Source organism: Lactuca saligna, chromosome 8 (genome assembly GCF_052625555.1).
Source record: "Lactuca saligna cultivar CGN05327 chromosome 8, ASM5262555v1, whole genome shotgun sequence".
NCBI lineage: Eukaryota > Viridiplantae > Streptophyta > Magnoliopsida > Asterales > Asteraceae > Lactuca > Lactuca saligna.
In genome coordinates this window covers 130,556,334-130,578,433 of record NC_136424.1, presented here as the reverse complement: position 1 = coordinate 130,578,433, position 22,100 = coordinate 130,556,334, and positions in this window count along the sequence as shown.

The window sequence follows — 22,100 nt, the reverse complement described above, 5'->3', positions numbered from 1 at the left end:
AAAGATTTTTTTTTATTTTTATTTTTCAAAAATCCGAAAAAAACAAAAATATTTTGTTTCTATTTTATTTTTCGTATTTTGTTGCAGATTTACATGTTGTTATATGCCGATTCATCTGGTGTAATGCTTGTAGTTCTAAGGTCATGTATTTTTCGAACACCTTGAACTAGTTAAGATGTCCCTAAAAGCATGTTGCAACATGCTGACCAAACCCTCTACTGAGTCATTGTGTGTGTTCGAAAGCCTTAATGAAAATTTTCATACGAAGATTTCTTCCCAATTAGGCTTGTATTCACATTAGTCTTCTGAGCTACCTGGCTCTTCTCACATGAGTTACGAGTTTACTGTTTGGTCCAAATATAACAGAGGTACATTTTGTGTCTTCTACCAACCCTTTTCATCTCAAAATTCTTACACAATCACACACGAAGACATATGTCCAAGAGGTATCTAATTAAACCAATCGAAACCTAGACATATCAAAACCCTGTGTTTATGATCAGACATCATGAGACCGTGATGAAAGTGAAACCTAAATCTCTCAACATTTAAGGAATTAACGGGGAACTATGTTCCAGGTTTTAACGAAACATTTGTTTCTATACCTACATTCAAAACTCCAAATCATATTCATTTCTTATGAGTGGTCTTGATCAAACATTCGAAACCCATGATGTTTGTTACCCAACAAGATCCAGTACACAATTTTTTTTTCTTGAATATGATTTACGTGTGTTACAGTTACTCACCTTATGTTTAGGTTGATATGTAACGAAATTCATGAAGCCACCTAGTAAGCCTTTTAAAAGAAGCCCTTCGATACTTCTTTACAAGTATTCGATTGTAATTCACGGGAACTTACACAAGTTGTTGATCATCTCTCTTGATGATTAACGAAGTAACCTTTGCTCGGGGTTTTAATTGCCTTCGTGTCAAATTGAATTTTTAACATCACTGAATTCCAAATTTTTTTTTTATTACTTCTCATCTAAATTCTTTAGAGCACTGCACACACAAAATCATTGAAGTTCCGAGTAACACCAACTCAGACTGATGATTTCAAACATGTGGAAAATGACTTTACTATAAAACCCAAAAGTAAAAGAGTCTTACTTCAATACGAAGGGTTCCAACGGTTCCTATTCCATTGGGGCAAACAAACCAGCCTATTTGAGGGGACGTTTTGTATTCTGTCTGGCTTTTGAGGAGACGTGACAGTTAATTTATCATGCATGGTCACTTATTCATCATCATGACGTGGTTTTCTCGGTGCCACGTCAGATTTCATTAAATGCACATCCCACTTTTATTTCAAAATCAAGGGTTACATATAAAATGGGATTCAAGGGTCAATTATCAGTTTATGCTTTCAAACATACTAATTCCCAAATAATCTCTGATATACACCAAGCTTTCAAACCCTAACAATGGTGACTTCTGCTAATCCTGATGCTAATCTTTCTCACACCACTGATGATGTTACTTCTTTACCGATTATGAAGATTTAGGGTACGAATTATCAAGTGGAGGCTAATGTTTCTCAATATCCTGAAGAACTCAAGATGCTAATCGTTGCTTTAAAGAGTTCTGTTCTGTCAAAAGCCATGTTCAGTTCTTTTTCTGTTCCGCTTTCATGGCTTTCTCAAGCCGAATCAACAGCTACATATTCAAAAGCTTTTGATGAATTTACTTTCAATCTCGTGAATGATAAAAAGGTCAGACTGTCCAAGAAGCTTTTCTGTCAAATTTTGGAAATCCATAATTCCCCACCGTATGTCAATTTTACCTTTCCTCAAATCGTTCACATGTTTAATGAAATGAGCCATCAACCTCAATTATCAAAGATCAGTGACTTCAAGAAGTCTGGTCTTCCCAGTGCTTGGAATTTCTTATTTGGTATTTTCTTGAGGTGTTTGACTGGAAGAACGGTAGGTCTTGACAAAGGTAGTATAGAGGTATATGGCCTGGTTGCAGGGCTTTATTATGATCTACAAGTGGATTATTCTACTCAACTGTGGAAAGAATTTTTGAAGAGTCTCAGAAACACGACTGCTCTTCATGGCATTTCGTGTGCAAGATATTGGAGCCTGATTCTGCAGTACTTTTATGAGATGGAGGGTATTTTGGTACCGTATGATGAGGAAAAAGCAGTTTTTCACGTATATAGTTGTCTGAAGGATGTAACTGATGATGCTAAGGAGTTTCCTTTTGTAGTTCGTATTCCTGATGGATGCTCAAATGTGTTGATCCAACTAATACAGTCTTAGTGAGTTATTTGCAAACAATTGATACTACTATTGAGACTGGGATTCTATTGGCAAGGGAGGAGACAAGGTCAAAACGTACGAACAAGATTGAAACTGGTTCTTCTGAAAAACCAGTTAAGGAGTCTAAGTCCACGAAGATTCCAAAGAAGCATCCAATCACAACTGAAGAGCCAGTGACACACGAAGTTTATGTTGCTGACATAACCTTAACTAAGCCTATCTGTCCAGAAACTCAAGAAAAAGAAATTATTCCTTCGAAGACCGGTGTTTTTTGAAGAATCAAAATGAAGTAGAAGAACAAGAGCACGTCTCCAATCACTAATGTAGTACGAAAGCCACATGTTACTCATCAGGCAATCTTATTTCGTGAAATTCCAGCGCCTGTTTCTCCATCATCAAAGAAACGAAGGGCTGAACATATGGCTAAACATATCTCAAAGAAGAAGAAGAAGAAGAAGAAGACAAGTATAATGATCATGTATAATGAATATACAAATGATGAAGATGAAATAAATCCATAAACTCTTGAAGCAAATCTCCAAAAAGATACTTCTACTCCTTCAGATACAACTGTTATACCACCCGAAGATTCGGTTGACAAGTCATTTTTTAAGGAGGCACAAACTTCTGACATTCTTGCACACGTATCTAATATGGATGCAAATGTCATCATGGGTGAGGATGATTCGAAGAAAGATGAACAAGGTAAACCTTCGCATGTTACCTCAGAAACTTTTGTTTCTTTTCCTCCACAAATTACACCTATCATACCCATTACTTCTACCACAGATTCCCCTACATTTGAAAACATCATCAAACATCCATTTACTTCTCTTTTCTCTTCTCAATCAACTGATCCACCCACAACCACTTCACCAATTCAAGCATCTATCTTTATGGAGACTGAGAATGAATATGAAGTTTTTGGAGGTACTTTTGAGAATTTGGTATTTGATGAAGACGAAGTTGATTTCCCAGATCATATGCTTATGACAATGAATCAGTTTAAAATCTTGAATACAAAGCTGAATTCTATTCTTCAATCACAAGCAGATCTTGGGGGAGGTAATTTTGTATCAAGTTTAGAGGTTGATGGTTTATTAAAATTGCTAGAAGGAAGGATCACTTCGAAAGTTTCTGGTATGCTCAAAGACTCCGAGTCTCATATTTTGGAGAAGGTTGATCTGTCTGATCACAACAATGAGTTGAGGGTGAATTCTCAGAAGTCCACATTTGAAGGAGATTTAAAGGAATTACGAAAGGCGACTAAGGAATGTCATGTATTGTTTATTCAATACGTCAAGAAGGTTCCTGAAGATGTCAACTTCAAACTTCAAGAGCTTTGTCAAGATATGGACAAAGAGATTACGTGTGTTCGAACAGAATACGCTTCTCTAAATCAGAAGGTTGACATCATCTGTGATGCTGTGACGAAATTTGCCAAGTTGTATGAAAGTTTGAGTCCACAACTATCTCAACTTTCTACAACTGAAAGCAAAAATTTTATGGAGGTCATCACTTTATTTAAGGAGCTCAAAGAATTATCTACAAAGCCAGTCTCATCTTCTCAACTATCTTCGGATTTTCTGTTTCAAAAATTCTCTCAATTCGAAGATATACTTCTTAAACAATTGGCTCCTCTTTCTCGCATTTCCAGCCTTCTTCCAACAACAGATATCTCGTCTGTTTATACAAGGGTGTAAGGGGAAGAAAGGAAGGGTGATGATGCGAAGGCTGGTGGTGATGATGCGAAGCTGGTGGGAAAGGTATTTTCTTCAAAGATTCCAACTACGAAGCCAATCATAGCAACTGTTGCTCCAATTACTTCGACAGTGGTAACAATTCTGCCAATAACAAGACCAGTTTTGAAAGGTATTGTGATTGGTAAATCTGCTGATATTGGTGGAAGTGATTTGAAAACGAAAGAAGTAATAGAAGATACAACTTTGAAATCCATAGGAAAAACAGTGGTCCATCAAAGCATTATAACTACGAAACAATCAAAGCCATCAAAGGGCAAGTGATCCTCCAGGCATGAATAACAGTAGAATGACACAAAGAGCAAGTGATCCTCCAGGCATGAATAATAGTGGTCCATCAAAGCATTATAACTACGAAACAATCAAAGACAAGGTTGCATTCAATCATATGTATCCATTCGAAAAGAAGCCAAAATAGAGCCACATAGTTACGAATACTGATGCACGCCAATTGGATTTTCCGATCAATGAGATGATGTTTATCATGCCCCAGTTCAAAGTTGAAAGTAAATTCAAAGTGAAGGATGAAGGAACACATATGAAGATCAGATTTCATGCAGTTCTTGCAAAATCTGCTGAAGAGGTGTGGTCACTTATAAAGATAAAGAAAGTGATCAGTATAAAGGAGGATGTTGTTTTTGAAAACACAGTGCAAAATATTAAGTATGTGGTGGCCATGGAAAATGGAAATGTTTGTGAATTTACTATTGTAGATTTTCCATTAATAAGCTTGTATGACCTTATATAAGTTGCATTGTTGTTGAAGGAAATATCTTTTTCTTATCTTCAAATTACTGATCCGGATGAGTTCAAGCTTGGAGTTACTCACATCAAGATCTTCATCGAAAATTATTATGAATGCTTGGCTTTGACTGATGTGGAGTTAGCTACACAAAAAAGATTAGAAATAACTGCTCCAATGGCTCCTTCGAAGACTCAAGCAGATCTGAAAAAGTATGTTGATGGTCAAATTTGCTTGAAGCCCTTTAGGTTAGTCTTCGTAGGAAAGGACAAGGCTGGGAAATCAAAATGTTTTTTATTCCAGGCTGGTGAGGTGGAAAGATACTCAACTTCTCAATATACAAACTTAATTGTTCGTATAAATCATTGTAAGAAGAACAATAAAGGAGACAAGAAGAAGCTTAAGAAGATAATTTCCTGGTATACCGAGAATCATTGTAAGAAGAACAATAAAGGAGACAAGAAGAAGCTTAAGAAGATAATTTCCTGGTATACCGAGATACGAAGAGTGATGCTGTATTCCATCCAACTGCTTACTAATTAAATTTTTCGACTATGATTACAAAGGGGGAGATTGTAAGGATTTTTTTGTTGTAATTAGTCAAAGTATACTTTGTACTCTTCATATGTTTTGTAATCTATTTTACTAGGGCGCTTTTATACGAAGCTTAAATGTTTATCCCTTAGTATATTTGTTGTATGCTTTATCTATCCTATAAATAGGATCATTTACTAGAGTCAGATAACTTTTATAGTCTTTTCTATTGTTCTCTGTATACACAAAGCGTAATAGAACTGAAGCGAAATCTTATTTACTTCCGGTGTTCAATCTCTCATACTTTATGCAATATTAACTCTGATTAATATCTTACTATATTCATTGATTCATCAGTGATATAGAGTACGAGATGAGGGTGAAAGGTGAAAAATGAGAGAAACCTTTACCCAAAAAATGGCCCCGTCATCTAGCAGAGTACGTATGACAACCATGGACTATTCTCGACAGTTTGTGGAATAGTAGCAGGCTCGCTACCTGTATGTGTTATGAACGATATGTTCACCCAATGTACTCTAAAAACCCGTTGACATGTATTGCAGGTGAACTCCCGCAAATAATATTGTCGATAAATGAGAGCTATGGACTTAGCACCCATTGGGTGAACCCTGGCAGCTATGGGTTTAATTCCTGTTGTATAAACCTTGGCGACGATGGACTTCGTGCATGTTCCTTAGGAAACCCTTAGGAATGAGTGATAGATGATCCTTGGGTAGATCCCTAGGAATTAAAGAAGATAATGGGGATGAGTAATTGGGTTAATTGTTTGATGATAAAACATAATAACTTTATTATTGTGGGGTGAAAACCCTATGTACTCACCAGGTTTCCCAACCTGGTCCACTCAATTTATTTGTATCACAGGTGTCAATATAAAGCTACACTTCACTGAGGGATTAAAGAGATGTAGATCACTAGTGTAAATGAATGTAAGTTCTGTTTATGCTTATGTTTCCTTATTGACGTTGACATCCCAAGGCTTTAAAAGGAATAAAAATAAATTTCTTCGAAAATGCTTTGATAACATATTTATGATGTTTTTTTCTAGGAACAAAATTCCGCAACACTTTTCTTAAGAAGTTACTCTGATTTTATTAAAAAGCATAAACTAATCGGTCTTTTCTGGCCGTAAAAATTGGGATGTCACACGAACACCCCATGTAACCTACATGGGGTAAACGACAACATCGTAGGCATATTGCATGGTGTTTATCCAAGCCATACCATAGCATATTCAAAGAAATATAACATATGCAGCGTAAGAAATAACCTATTAGACATATAGCATGGTCTTGATTTGAGTAATACCATAGCATATTCAAATCAATATAACCTACATGGTTCAACGATAACCCATTATACATACAACATGGTCTTGATCCAAGTCATCAGATAGCATATTCAAAGCAGTATAACCTATGTGGGGTAAATGAAAACCCAATAGGCATATATCATGGTCTTTACGCAAGTCATACCATAGCATATTCAAAGAAATATAACCTATGCAGGGCAAACAACAACCTGATAACTATATAGCATTGTCTTGATCTAAGTCCAACCATAGCATATTCAAAGCAATTTAACATACATGGGGAAAACGAAAACCTGGTAGGGATATAGCATGGTCCTGGTCCAAGTTATATCATAGAATATTCAAAGAAATATAACTTATGCGAGGTAAACAACAACCTAGTGGACATATAGCATGGTTTTGATCTAATTTATACCATAACATATTCAATGCAATATAAGCTACAGGGGAAAATGACAACCTGGTAGGCATATAGCATGGCCTTAATCCAAATCATCCTATAGAATATTCAAAGCAATATAACCTACGTGGGGCAAACAACAACTTGGTAGGCATATAGCATGGTCCTTATCCGTTTCATACCATAGAATATTTAAAACAATATTACCTATGCGTAGAAAACAACAACCTGATAGGCATATAGCATTATCTTGATCAAATTCATAACGTAACATATTTAAAGTAATATAACTAACGCGGAGCAAACGACAACCCTATAGGCATACTACATTGTCTTGATCTGAGTCATATCATAGCATATTTAAAGTAATGTAACCTACACTGGGAAAATGACAACTCAGTGTGCATATAGCATGGTCTTAATCCAGGTCATACCATAGCATATTCAAATCAATATAGCATATGCGAGAAAAACAATAACCCTATATGCCTATAGCATGGCCTTGGTCTAACTTATACCATAGCATATTCAAAGCAATATAAACTACACGGGGAAAAAGAAAACCTGGTAGGCACATAACATGGTCTTGATCCAGTTCATACCATAAGATATTCAAATCAATATAACATACGCAGGGATAAAGGACAACCTAGTAGGCATATCGCATGGCCTTGATCTATGTTATATCATAGCATATTCAAAGCAATATAACCTACGTGAGACAAACGAAAAACTGGTAGGCATATAGCATTGTCCTGATCTAAATCATTCCATATCATATTTGTGACATCTCCATTTTCTCAGCCAATTAAAACCTTTTCTTTTTGGCTATTAGATTTAGAGTATTATTTTATTGTGAAATTTTTTCGAAAAAACATTATTTTTAATCAAAGCGTTTCTAAATAAATGTTTTTAATTTAATATATAAACTTATGATGTCATAACTAATAGAAAACATAATCTTAAACTTGTCTTAGGTCCTTACACCATCTTATTATACTAAGGGCCTACACCTCCTCGAATCTCTCATCAGATCCAAACATCACTATTTCTGTATGTTCGTATTGATACTTGTTACTAAAAGAAACTGAATAGATCAGGCTCAGTAGCTTGGTTAGCACATAGGGTTTTCAACACACATTATTACAATTATATTGTTTTAATTATATATTTTGCATCAAACAAATACCTCGATTACCCATTTCCGCTATTCTCAGACATCGATCCTAAGATGATGATCTCATGAGACCTACCCTAAAAGATCACTAGGTAGACAATACCGCTTTGGGGATTCCCTAGTAATAAATATCATTAAGGCAACCATGGGTTAAATGGAGTATAGATAGTTCATTAAAATCTACAGGTCGTAGACCTGCCCATGTGTGGTTCAGTTATCATATACATGGTTCATTTAACATCTACTAGTCGAAGACCTGACCATGTAAGGTTAATTGAAACTTACATGTTGTAAACATGTCCATCATAACTTATAAACACCTATATGTTACAAGCTTGTTTATGTTTCACTAGAATTGTCTAGAATAGTTTGTGGTCATACTCAATATCGTACTAGATAACTAAGCCCTAATAGTACAACAGTACCATGTTGGCTACAACCACACATCTTATTTTACTTTTGGTAGCCCTTCACTACCAATATTCTTTAGGTATGATAAAATAAATACTTAAACAGTTTATCAAAATATACTACAACCAAGTAAGCCATATTGAGCACACATATTGTAGATATAGATATTAGGAACACATAGCATCTAAGCAGTTAAATACTTCATATTTATGTCTAAGATGAAAGTAATTACGCAATCACCTATTAAAGTGGATGACTTGTGATTGGTCAGAGCTTTTCCTAACACTTCATGCTTTTCCCTTGATGAGACCTAGGTACAAATTACTAAGTCTTAGTCTTATATTCCTCGTGAATAATGATAGTCTAGATTCCGAAACAATCCTAATGTATATTGATATGTAGCTGATAAGGAGCAACCAAGTAAAATATTATTGAGGGTAGAGTCCGTATGGTATATAGAATATACTATTTGGAAATCCTAATTTAAGTACCTCACAAATTGAGCCTAGACATCACCCTTGCAAGTAGATCAACCAGTATTACGTAATGGAATCACTAATAAATCTTATTTATAGATTCATAATAATCACTATGAATATAAATATAAGTTACACTTGAAGCATAGTAATTGATGCTTAACTTATAGAGATTTTTTACCGAAAAACGGAAAGTCACGGGCAGAATCCCAACCCGAAAACCTCTCTTTTTCAGCCACCTAAATATCATAGATCCCTGCTAAAATTCTTATAGAGTACGCGGGGCGTACTGCCTCCGAAATGTCACTGCATGCATCATCCGAAGTGTCGACATACCTCGGTGTACGCGGGGCGTAGGCTAGTACATGGGGCGTACTTCGGATGAGTCCGATGACTCGCCTTCGGATAATACCGAGATTTAATAATTAATTTTAATTATTAATTATTTAATAAATTTCGAAAATTCATATCTTCTTCATATAAACTCCGTTTTCAACGTTGTTTATATCCACGCGAAGGTGAGACTACGCTCTACAACTTTCGTTTAGACTCCGTCAGCTAATTTTGAATTTATTTTTATTATTTATTTTTAATAGGCCGGGACAGAAAATTTCGTTATAAATTCATAACTTGTTCGTTTGACGTCCGTTCTCGCCTAACTTTTTATCGCTTCGATACCAACAACGAGATCTTCAATTCTCGTTTAGATTGCTTCGGCTAAAAACCGCTCGATCTCAAATCGAGTATTCGGGCTGCATACTACCACGTCGAAACTTCAGATGATCATAACTTCCTCATACGAAGTCAGATTTGAGAGTTCTATATATATTTAGAAACCTCATTTCAACTACTACAACATTATTCAAATATATTAAGTTTATTTTACGCTTAAATTTTGACTCTCATTTTATTCTTAATTAATCATATCACACAATTAAGCAATTAAGCACAAAACACATAATACTCAAATAATACGTTCTTATTATTTCAAATTGGGGTTACAAAGGTTAACCTAGACTATTACATTGCTAAAAAATGGCAAGCCCAGAAACACGGGCGTTACAATTCTCCCCACCTTAGGATGATTCCGTCCCTGGAATCACACATCAGAAAACAAATGTGGATAGCGACTCATCATGTCACTCTCCGTCTCCCAAGTGAGATTCAGCCCATTAGTGTGTTTCCATCGGACAAGCACTAACTCGACCATCTTGCGTCGCAACTTCTTAGTCTTTCGGTCAACGATTGCCTCTGGTTCTTCAATCAACCTTTTGGTCTCATCGATTCTCAACTCCGAAAGTGGAATCATGTAAGAAAACTTCTCCCGTGAACTTCCTCAAATAACACACATGAAAAGTGTTATGAATTCCATTCAGTTCTTCTGGTAGTTCGAGCTTGTAAGCTTGGTTCCCAATCCTCTGAAGAACTTTAAACGGTCCAATAAACCTTGGACTTAATTTTCCCCTTTTACCAAATCTTATAAGTCCCTTCCACGGCGAGACTTTAAGCAAAATTGAATCCCCAACTTCAAAAGTCATCGATCTTCGCTTTTTGTCAGCATAGCTCTTTTGACGATCCTGAGCTGCTAACATTCTTTCCCTAATTATTTTCAACTTTTCATCAGTTTGATTAACCATTTCCGGTCCCATAAACTGCTTTTCCCCAGCCTCAAGCCAACAAGACGGCGTACGACACTTTTGTCCATACAAAGCTTGGTAAGGTGCCATCTTAATGCTCGAGTGACAACTATTATTGTAGGAAAATTCTACCAACGGTAAATGTTCATCCCAATTACCTAGGAACTCCAAGGTACATGCTCTTAGCATATCTTCAAGTTTTTGTATCGTTCGTTCGCTCTGGCCATCAGTCTGCGGATGGTAAGCTGTACTTAAACACAAGTTGGTACCCATTTCCTCTTGTAGACTTTTCCAAAACCTTGAAGTGAAACGACTATCACGATCCGACACAATTGTTAGCGGAACACCATGAAGTCTCACAATTTCCTTCACATAAGAATTCACAAGCTTTTCCATAGACCATTTCTCCCTGGCTGCTATGAAATGCGCACTCTTAGTGAATCGATCGACGACCACCCAAATCATGTCGTGACCATTCTTTGTTCTAGGCAGTTTAGTGACAAAATCCATAGCAATGTCCTCCCACTTACCCATAGGCATAGTCAATGGTTCTAAACTCCTGTACGGTTTCTGATGTTGTGTCTTGACTCTCGCACAAGTCACACACTCCGCCACATACTTCGCAATGTCAAGCTTCATCGTCGGCCACGAGTAGTAGGGTTTCAGGTCCCTATACATTTTAGTGCTACCAGGATGAATCGAGTACATGGTCTTGTGAGCTTCTTCCATCAGAAGATCTCTGACTCCTCCTGTCTTAGGTATCCAAATCCGATCCTGGAACACCTTCAGTCCATGACTGTTTACACCGAACACCAACGTTTTGCCCAAACGTTCCTCCTTTCGGTCATTCTTCTCAGAAGCTTCGCTTTGAGCTTTCTTTATACTTTCCAAAATAGTCGAGACAACCTCAATTCTCAACGCTCTTGGCCTTCTCTTTTCAAGATTGACTTTCCGAATGAGAGCATCAGCAACAACATTTGCTTTACCAGGGTGGTAAAGTATCTCACAGTCGTAGTCTTTAAGTAATTCTAGCCAGCGTCGTTGCCTCATATTCAATTCCTTCTGATTAAAGAGATATTGGAGACTCTTATGATCAGTGAAAAGTTTGCACTTCGTGCCATAGAGGTAATGCCTCCATATTTTCAGAGTGAAAACTACCGCTGCCAACTCCAAATCATGAGTCATGTAGTTCTTTTCATGCTCTTTCAGCTGTCGAGACGCATATGCTATCACCTTATCTCTTTGGGTCAAAACACAACCCAATACAACACCAGACGCATCGCTATAGACAGCGAAGTCTTCAACTCCATCGGGTAGAGAAAGTATCGGTGCCTCGCATAATTTCTTCTTTAGCTTCTCGAACGCTTCTTTATGCTTATCATTCCAAGCATAAGTAGCTCCCTTGTGGGTCAAAGCTGTTAATGGACTAGCGATCGAAGAAAAACCCTAGATAAACCTTCGGTAATATCCGGCTAAACCTAAAAAGCTTCGGATCTCTGTGGGACTTTTCGGTTGTTCCCACTTCATCACAGTTTCGATCTTCGCTGGATCAACCATTATCCCTTCTTGGTTGACCACGTGACCCAAGAATTGGACTTCAAGAATCCAAAAATCACATTTGGAGAATTTCGCATACAACTTCTCTTTCTTCAAGACTTCCAAAACTTCTCACAAGTTTCTGCCATGCTCCTCTTGGCTTTTTGAATAAATCAGAATGTCATCTATGAACACTATCACAGATTTATCTAGGAACGGATTACAAACCTTGTTCATTAAATCCATGAATGTTGCTGGAGCATTGGTCAATCCAAATGACATAACCAAGAACTCATAGTATACATATCGCGTTCTGAATGCAGTCTTCTTCATATCCTGCTCCCTTACTTTCAGCTGATGATATCCCGACCTTAGGTCGATCTTTGAAAAATAAATTGAACCTTGTAGTTGATCGAATAGGTCATCAATCCTCGGCAACAGATATCTATTCTTTACTGTTGCCTTATTTAGCTCTCGGTAATCAATGCACATCCTCATGCTTCCATCTTTCTTCTTTACGAATAAAACCGGTGCTCCCCAGGGTGATGAACTAGGTCTAATGAAACATTTGTCCAATAACTCCTGAAGTTGCATCATCAGCTCCTTCATCTCCGTCGGTGCTAATCGATAAGGTACTTTTGCAATTGGCGTTGTTCCGGGTAACAAGTCAATACGGAATTCCACTTGTCGATCAGACGGTAATCCGGGGAGATCTTCGGGAAATACTTCCGGATAATCACATACAACGGGAATATTTTGCATCACCTTCTTTTCCTTCTTAGCATCGATCACGAATGCCAAGTATGATGTACATCCTTTGGTCAAACATTTTCTGGCTTTCATTAGAGAAATGATTCCAGAATTTACTCTGCGTTTATCTCCATACACCATAAATGACTCTTTCCCAGGCGGGTTTACTTTGACTATCTTCTTTTTGCATAAAATTTTGGCATCATTGGCGCTAAGCCAATCCATTCCCAAAACGATGTCGAAACCATTAAGCTCTATAGGCAATAATTCCTCGTGGAACTTATTCCCATTTAAGTCAATTAAGATATTTTTCATACGATGGCTAACAGGTACAAACTTGCCACTAGCAACTTCGACTAATAAAGCATTATCTAATCTAACTACAGGCAAAGCTAGTTTTCTACCAAATTCATGCGATATAAAGGAGTAGTTGGCTCCAGAATCAAATAAAATTTGGGCAGGCAAATTGTTAATGAGAAAGGTACCTGAAGCGACATCAGCTTCATCTTTAGCAGCTTCCAGTGTCATCTGGAATGCTCTCGCCTTTGGCTTTGGCGGAATGTTGGGTCTTGCTGCTTCCTTCTTTTTCAGACAATCCCTTGAGATGTGCCCCTCCTCACCGCAACCATAACAAACATTCTTGGTGAGGGTGCAGTTGTTGGCATGATGCCCTGAGTTTCCAAATTTGAAGCATGTGACCACTTCCCCATCACATTTCCCATGATGCTTCTTCTTGCACTTGCCGCACCATTTCGCCTCTACCTTTCCTCCACTTCCTCTCGAACCAGATTTCGAGTATTTACTTTTCTTGCTGGATCCTAAAGATCCCTCGAACTTCCTCTTTTCACCAACATCTATCCTTTCCAGACCCTTTTCCTTCTGTTGGGCCTCCACGTTCTTAGCTGCTCGAAGATCCGTTTTCAGAGTAGTTGCCATCTTGACTGTCGGACCAAAGTCGGCAGGCAGTCCATTAGCGAACCTCTCGATCTTGGAGAGTTCTGTTGGCACTAGGTACGGAAATAACTTCATTTTCTCATTGAATGTCGTAGCATAGTCATCTACACTCATCTTCCCTTTCTTCAAATTTTGTAACTCATTGTTCAGATCAATCAGATCTATCTCTGAATAATATTGCACCCTTAGTTGTTCCAAGAACTCCTCCCATGACATTTTCAAAGCTTCTCCTCGTGGCATAGTATCTGCCAACAGCTTCCACCAGCTCAAGACTCTAGTCTTCAGTTGCCTAACTGCAAAGACAGTCTTCTGTTTGTTGCTACAGTTGCAACTTTCAAATACCATCTCCATTTCGGAGATCCAATCCATAATTTCAACAGGCTTTGGGCTCCCAGAAAGACTTGGCGGTTTGGCGCCCAAGAAATTCTTGTACATTCGCCCATCGTTGTTGTTTCTCCTTTCCGGATTGTTCCTTCGTTCTTCTTGAGTCCTAATTTGACTCAAAATGTGACTATTGTTCCCTTCCTCCGATCGTTCGGGAATCGGTTCGGGTTCCATGTTAGGTATGATAGGTTCGTCCCTATTTCCATGCAACATCTGTCGCATTTCTTCCCTTTGTTCGGCTAACATAGCCCGGATCATGGCTTACACTCCAGCCATGGTGATCTGTTCTAGTGCAGCAGCTTCAACAACTACTTGTTGAAGTACAGGCAGTTGATTCCTATTCTCGTTTGTGTTTCCAACACCGCTTCTTGTTCTCACCATTTTTGATCTATACACCGAATAAGGTGAAATTTAGATCTTCATTCACGATAGATATTCAAGTCATCCTTATCACTCCGAAACGATTACAAGCTAGTTCTAATATCGTAGACATACGCTTAGAATCTTAAACACATAAACCTTCAGATCTGGTTGGCAACAAACCGTAGATCCGAACAAATAATATCATATATGGCAACATATAACATTTAGCACATAAAAGCATTTTAGGCAACTTTCCTAAAATAAACTAGTGCTTGTGTCTAAAATTTAACAGACACACACCTCGCAATCTCCACTTAGCATTCTAAGTTTAAGTTTAGAAATCCTATAAAGTCCTAGTTCGCTTAAATTAATGCTCTGATACCAACTGTGACATCCCCAAAATCTCGGCCAGAAAAGACCGGTTTCATTTATGCTTTTTAAACATTTTCAGAGTAAATCCTTTTAATTTTAAAAGAGATGCGAAATTTGTTCCCAAAAACAAAACATGATAAAATAGATATTTATCAAACATTTTATAAAGAAATATGATTTCATTTCATAATCAAAAGTCGGGATGTCATGTTCCGATACATATCATAAAGCATAAACGATAGCATTACAAGTCATTCAACAAATATATACATATACAGACTTGTAAACAAAACAACTTGATGATTCGTCCATCTTAAGCTCTTGTGCCACTTCCTGTAATACAAATAGACTGAGTGGGTCAGGCTTGGGAGCCTGGTGAGCATGTAGGGTTTTCAACCCACAATAAATAATTATATTTCATTCAACAATCAACAATAAACCCGATTACCCATTCCCGTTATCCTCACTTTACGTCCCTAAAAATAACATCTATTATAAGGAACCTAATTCAGGATTTTCAGCGGGACGGACATTACTGCAGAGGGGTTTCCTCAACAATGAGTGTCCTAAAGGCAACCATGTGGAGGATAGAGTACACCAGTGAAGACGTCGTTCACAACACCTACAGGTAATGAGCCTCCTAGTGTTCCACAGGACAGTCTAGAATAGTCTGTGGTCGTCATCCATACTATGCTGAATGACTAGAATAACACCAATAACACCGAGGCCTCTCATCTGTTTATTACACACCAATTACCTGTATAGCATGCTTTAATCAATACATATTCCACATAACAGATGAGGCATACACACATAACACATATTTCATAGAGAATACATCAGATCTATAAGATAGAATAGAGTGAATATACACTCACACGTATAACAACAAAATATATACACATAACACTTATTTTATATAAAATACTTCATAATATTGCATTGGAATAAAAATAACTACACACTCACCTGATCAGAAGATGATCGGGCAGCACTACGACTTGTAGAAGAGGTGTTTCTTCGTAGATCTGGAAGATCTTCACAAAAATCGAACATCTCGCGGACAGAGCTTCGGCTCGGGAATCGAACTTCTCGGGACCTTCGGGCTTCGGGACTTGCTTCGGGACTCGGGAATATTACCGGGGCTTTGGGGTACTTCTGGCACGCAAATTGATGCAAAACAGGAGAGAGAAGAGAGAAAATAGCAAAAGAACCGGCAGCCCTCGCATCCTATTTATAGGAGGCTGGAGCCTCAGAGTACGCGGGGTGTACTGCCTCCGAAACGTCACTGCATGCGTCATCTGAAGTGTCGACATACCTCGGTGTACGCAGGGCGTAGGCTAGTACACGGGGCGTACTTCGGATGAGTCCGATGACTCGCTTTCGGATAATACCGAGATTTAATAATTAAATTTAATTATTAATTATTTAATAAACTTCGAAAATTTATATCTTCTTCATACGAACTCCGATTTCAACGTTCTTTATATCCACGCGAAGGTGAGACTACGCTCTACAACTTTCATTTAGACTCCGTTGGCTAATTTTGAATTTATTTTTAATAGGCCGGGACAGAAAATTTCGTTATAAATTCATAACTTCTTCGTTTGACGTCCGTTCTCGCCTAACTTTTTATCGCTTCGATACCAACAACGAGATCTTCAATTCTCGTTTAGATTGTTTCAGCTAAAAACCGCTCGATCTCAAATCGAGTATTCGGGTTGCATACTACCACGTCGAAACTTCAGAAAATCATAACTTCCTCATACGAAGTCAGATTTGGGCGTTCTATATATATTCGGAAACCTCGTTTCAACTACTACAACATTATTCAAATATATTAATTTATTTTACGCTTAAATTTTGATGCTCATTTTATTCTTAATTAATCATATTACACAATTAAGCAATTAAGCACAAAACACATAATACTCAAATAGTACGTTCTTATTATTTCAAATTGGGGTTACAAAGGTTAACCTAGACTATTACATTGCTAAAAAATGGCAAGCCCAGAAACACGGGCGTTACATCTTCTTCATACGATCTCCATTTTCGACGTTCTTTATATTCACACATAGCTACTACAACTTGTGTTTAGACTTCGTCGGCTAATTCTCACTTTATTTTTAAAGTTATATTTTTAACAGACTTAGACAATCAAATCCCATATAAAAACCATAACGCTTCCATATGAATATCGTTCTTGACTGTCTTTATATCGATGAAATTATATTTATGAGATCTTCAATTCTAATTTACATTGTTTTCGCTAATAATCAACCGATCTAAAATTCGATTTTTGTTTTTGCACTACTACATTGAAACTTTGAGAAATCATATATTTATCATATGAAGGCAGATTTAGGCGTTCTCTATATACATGCTCTCGCTTTTACGATTTGTACAACTTTCGTTTAGATTTCTTAGGCTAATAAGCAACCTATCTCTAATTCACTTTTTATGACATGCATAATTGTGTTGATTTGGTCATGGAAGTTTGAAGAAGCATAAATTCTTCATACGATGTCAGTTTAATGTGCTCCTTATATCCCCGAGATAGTCATTATGACTAATACATCTTTAGCTAAGATTATTTACTATATCTAAAATGTATAACCCAAATGTGTGGACATTAGAATTATCTGTCTCTTAATATGATCACGTCCCGAATTCATTAGCAAAAAAGGACTTGATAATGATCCCGCGAGTCATATTTCTATCCTAAGAAATAACTGTAACTCTTATGTCTTTCCAAAAAGGTATCAAACTCTTGGACTTCTTAGCTACTGGCGGTGCTCAAACTTGCACCCACTCTTTATCCTTTTTGGACCTTTACCTTAACCTTTGTGTTATAAACTTGACCTTCATTAGAGAATACTATTCCTTCTCAAGTTGTGTCATAGACTCATTAAGGTCCTTACTTTGGTTTTAGTAATGGTCCGAAGGGTCACACTCTAGTGACCTTCTTGTTCATAATACAACAAATTTTCAACGAACTAGTCACTTATTTTTAAGAGTACATACTATTACAAAAGTAATCTTCCTTCATGTTCTAATGTGATATAATCTCTTCATAGCAGGTAGAATTTCTAGCTAAGAGTTGCACTTCTTCAAACTTCTTTCTAGAGTCGGTTACTGCACCAAACAAGGTTCTCTAGATTAATTAAGTCACTTATGAAAATCCTATATTATTCAGACTCAATGACCACTAGGGTTTGAATGAAAGTCATTTTCTTAGTCATCATGGAAACAAAGGTAATGACGGAAACGAACAAAACATATTCAACTACTAGTGTCTCAGTAACCTTGTGATACATCCTAATCCAAGCGCGAGTCATGTGCTTCCACTAGTATACACATCGACTGCCTTTCATACCTACTCATACTCTTCCAAAAAATTTCCTCGTAGTCCCTAAGTCACCATACCAGAAAATCACATTGCTCATTGAACGATATAACGTAATTAGGGATTGTATAACTTCTTGAAAATGATTACACAGCTACCTTCGAGTTCATCCTGCTCCATAACTCTTATATTAGGCCACATAATATAATATTATCTATATAAGGTGACCACTTCTATTGATTTCCTGGAGCAACATCTGCTTCCTCCTTTACAGCTCCAAGAATCATCTGAAATGCTCGTGCCTTTAGCCTTGGTTGCGTGTTTGGATATGCAACTTCCTTTTTCATTGGACAGTCCTTTAAAATATGCCCATTACCTTCGCATTCGTAACAATTCTTATTGTTGAACATACAATCCTTGGAATAATGACCAGTCCTTCCACTTCTCACACCACATAGCTTCATTGTTACCCCCACACTTATTGTATTTAGGGCCAGACTTTGAAAATTTACTCTTCTTATCAGATTTTGAGGATCCTTCATTCTTCCTCTTCTCTCCGAATTCAGCTTGGTCGGCGATCATCCCTTTGATTATTTCTTCAAGAGATTTTCCAACCCAGACAGATTCTTCCAAGATAGTTGTGACAACCCATAGAATACATCACCAACCACCATTAATATTTAACAATAGGACGTAAGAATGTAATAAGTACATCCTTCTAATCATACGATATAATTTAATATATTCAAATTTTCCTTCCATAATTACGTCAACTGTTAGGCTTAAAAATAAGTTCGCAAAAAGTCTGTCACTTTGAGAGTAGGTTAACATAATTAGACTCTATAGATTACCACACTTAAAAAAATATAAATTTAGTAAGAATTCGACACGGTATGGGTGAGATATCTCATTTATGATAAATAAATATCTACCTTACTTAAAAAGTTATAATGACGAAAACTACAATGAAATTGGTCGAATTTTGGGAAAAAGTCACCAACTAGGAAATCATCGTACTACTTTAAGTAGGAATTATGAGGCAAGGAACGCCTAAAACAGACGTCATATGAGAGTTATGATTTTTATAAACTTATAACAGTAATAAAAACACGTCGAAAAAAGAAAGTCAAAACAAGACAAAATGACCAAAAGGTAAGTTGTAGAGAATGACAAGACCTACACGAATATATAAGAGTCGTTGAGAACAGAGTTTGTATGTGAGAGTTATGGAATTTCAAAGTTGAATTTTTACCATCGCGCACACTGATACCCAATATGTCGAGATACGGGATGCCATGGCACGTTGATTTGAGGACACATGGCAACATCATACTTTTCATGTGTTATTGCGAAGTGCGCACTCCAAAACTTGCAATAAATAATAGGTTTCAATAGCTCATTTCCTTATCCGTCTCTTTAGTTTTCTCTCTATATCGTTCCGCGTGCCACCGCCTACAACATCCCTCGAAGTGTGAACTTGTGATTTCTACCCTACCACAATGTTTTCATAACTCACAAGCGAGTTGACGGCCCCATTCCCTAAACCTTTTCGGGAATACATGTCTAAAATGCAACTTTACATAGTTATTACTAATTGTAGTTAGATAATTATGCTCACAACATTAGGATGATATTATGTCCCGTAGTTACTCTGCCCAAACTCTTTAGTTAATATTTTGCCTAGTTGTCAAGTTAAACCACTATGATAGATAAGATCATACCTAGTTGTCATGCGAGCCGGTTGCCATGAAATGCTAAAACTCATTATTTTAGCTATCCTTTGAAAGCGACAACGACGAAACTAACAGCAACGGTCATCGTCGGTGTGATGATCTGGCGTCGAATTAGAAAGGGTAGTGATTGTGTGTTCAGATCAGCACGAATGGGAAGAGAGTTTGGTATCTATGAAACATTAAATTTGTTTTCTTAATTCAAAACCTAACACCTTAAACAACTGAACTGAAGTTAATTGAAAAATATAAGAGAAATAAAAAATAAAATGTCAATATTATAAATTGTTTGTTATTATAAGAAATATATATAATATTTTTGATAAAACAAAAAATTTAGTGAATCATTATATCATTAATAATTATAAACATTAGAGCATCTTGAATAGTTCTACTATCTTATGACTAAAATAAGTTAGATATCACCATTATTTTAATCTTGATCTGTAAATAAATGAATGCTACAATGGCTAAGCTTATTTACATAGCTTTTTTCTAAATTTAAGATGTATAAAATTTTCTTATTTAATTAGTCTATTTTTAAATACAAATATGAATATATAAATACAAATGTATAGGTTCATTATTTATGTACGTAAAATACGAATTATTATTATGTTATTATAGTTACAAAAATAAAATTAAAACATTAAAAATATTATATTATCGTCATAAAAATTATATTTATAAATAAGATGTTATTAAATAGTTAATATGAATGACTAATTAATAAAGAAATAAAAAAAATATTTAAAACTAAATTATAATTAAAGAGGTAAATTCAAATATGATTAATATATAAGGGGTTAAATGTACAATTTATGAAAGTAAATTCATCACTCAATATATATATAAAAAAAAAAGGTATTCCTATTAACTATATACTTGAATGGTAATAACTAATAAGTAGTCAAGTAGTAAGTGGGTCAAATAAATAAATAAATAAATAAACTATCTATTTTAATGGTAATAAGTGGTCAAGTAAAAAACTGCATAGTAATAAGTTATAAAAAAAACTTTCATTACTCTTTAGAGATACTCTTAGTCACTTGAGAGTATTAAGTGCCATTAATATATTAATTTTTTCAATAGCATATAAAAAAATATAACTAAAAATCATGATATAATGCCACATATATGCCATTATTTTATTTGTAGTGACCATAATCCTTATCATCCAAACATCATTCAGTAGTTGTATCTAAGCTGGGGTTATCTTTCTACCATCCAGCTTGAGGGGATGTTAGAGTCCATGCACACGTGTACAAAGTAAGTTAGTTAGTTAAGTTTGCTAATGTTAGTTATGAAGTTGTTAGAAAGGTAGTTAGAAGATTATTTACATTTGATCTTACTTGTAATGAGCCTTTAACAGAATAACGAGAACTATTCAATTCAGCACTTCATCTCTCTGTTTCTTCAAGTCGAACACAATAAGTGATAGTGGTCTAGAAGATGAATGTGAACATGATGAGAGTCATTCGGCTTTCAAACCTCTTTAATGAATTTGGGACATTGCCATTAGCAGTTCGCAATTTATCCATGGCTCTCATCATTGATAACCTAATATGATTGAGAAAACTTATCCATATGGATCACCAATCTATCTAAAGCATTCAGTTAGTCGTTGGATTGGATTCATGAGAGACCTCCAGAACTTTCACAGCAGGAGCCATGGGCATTTCTTAAACTTTCCAAGTTAAAATTATAAATGATGACAAATGGATTAAAACATTATTAAGGAAAACTTTTGACATGGATAGGTGATGATAGGAAGAAAGTGTTGGAGGATATTTAATTTCTCTAATAAACAAATAAACAAATAAACAAATAAGCAAACGCATCATCTATAATCAGTGATATACATTCAACTGGCCACCAGGTTTCTTTTTTCTACTTATTATTTAATCAAAATTTATAACAGATGG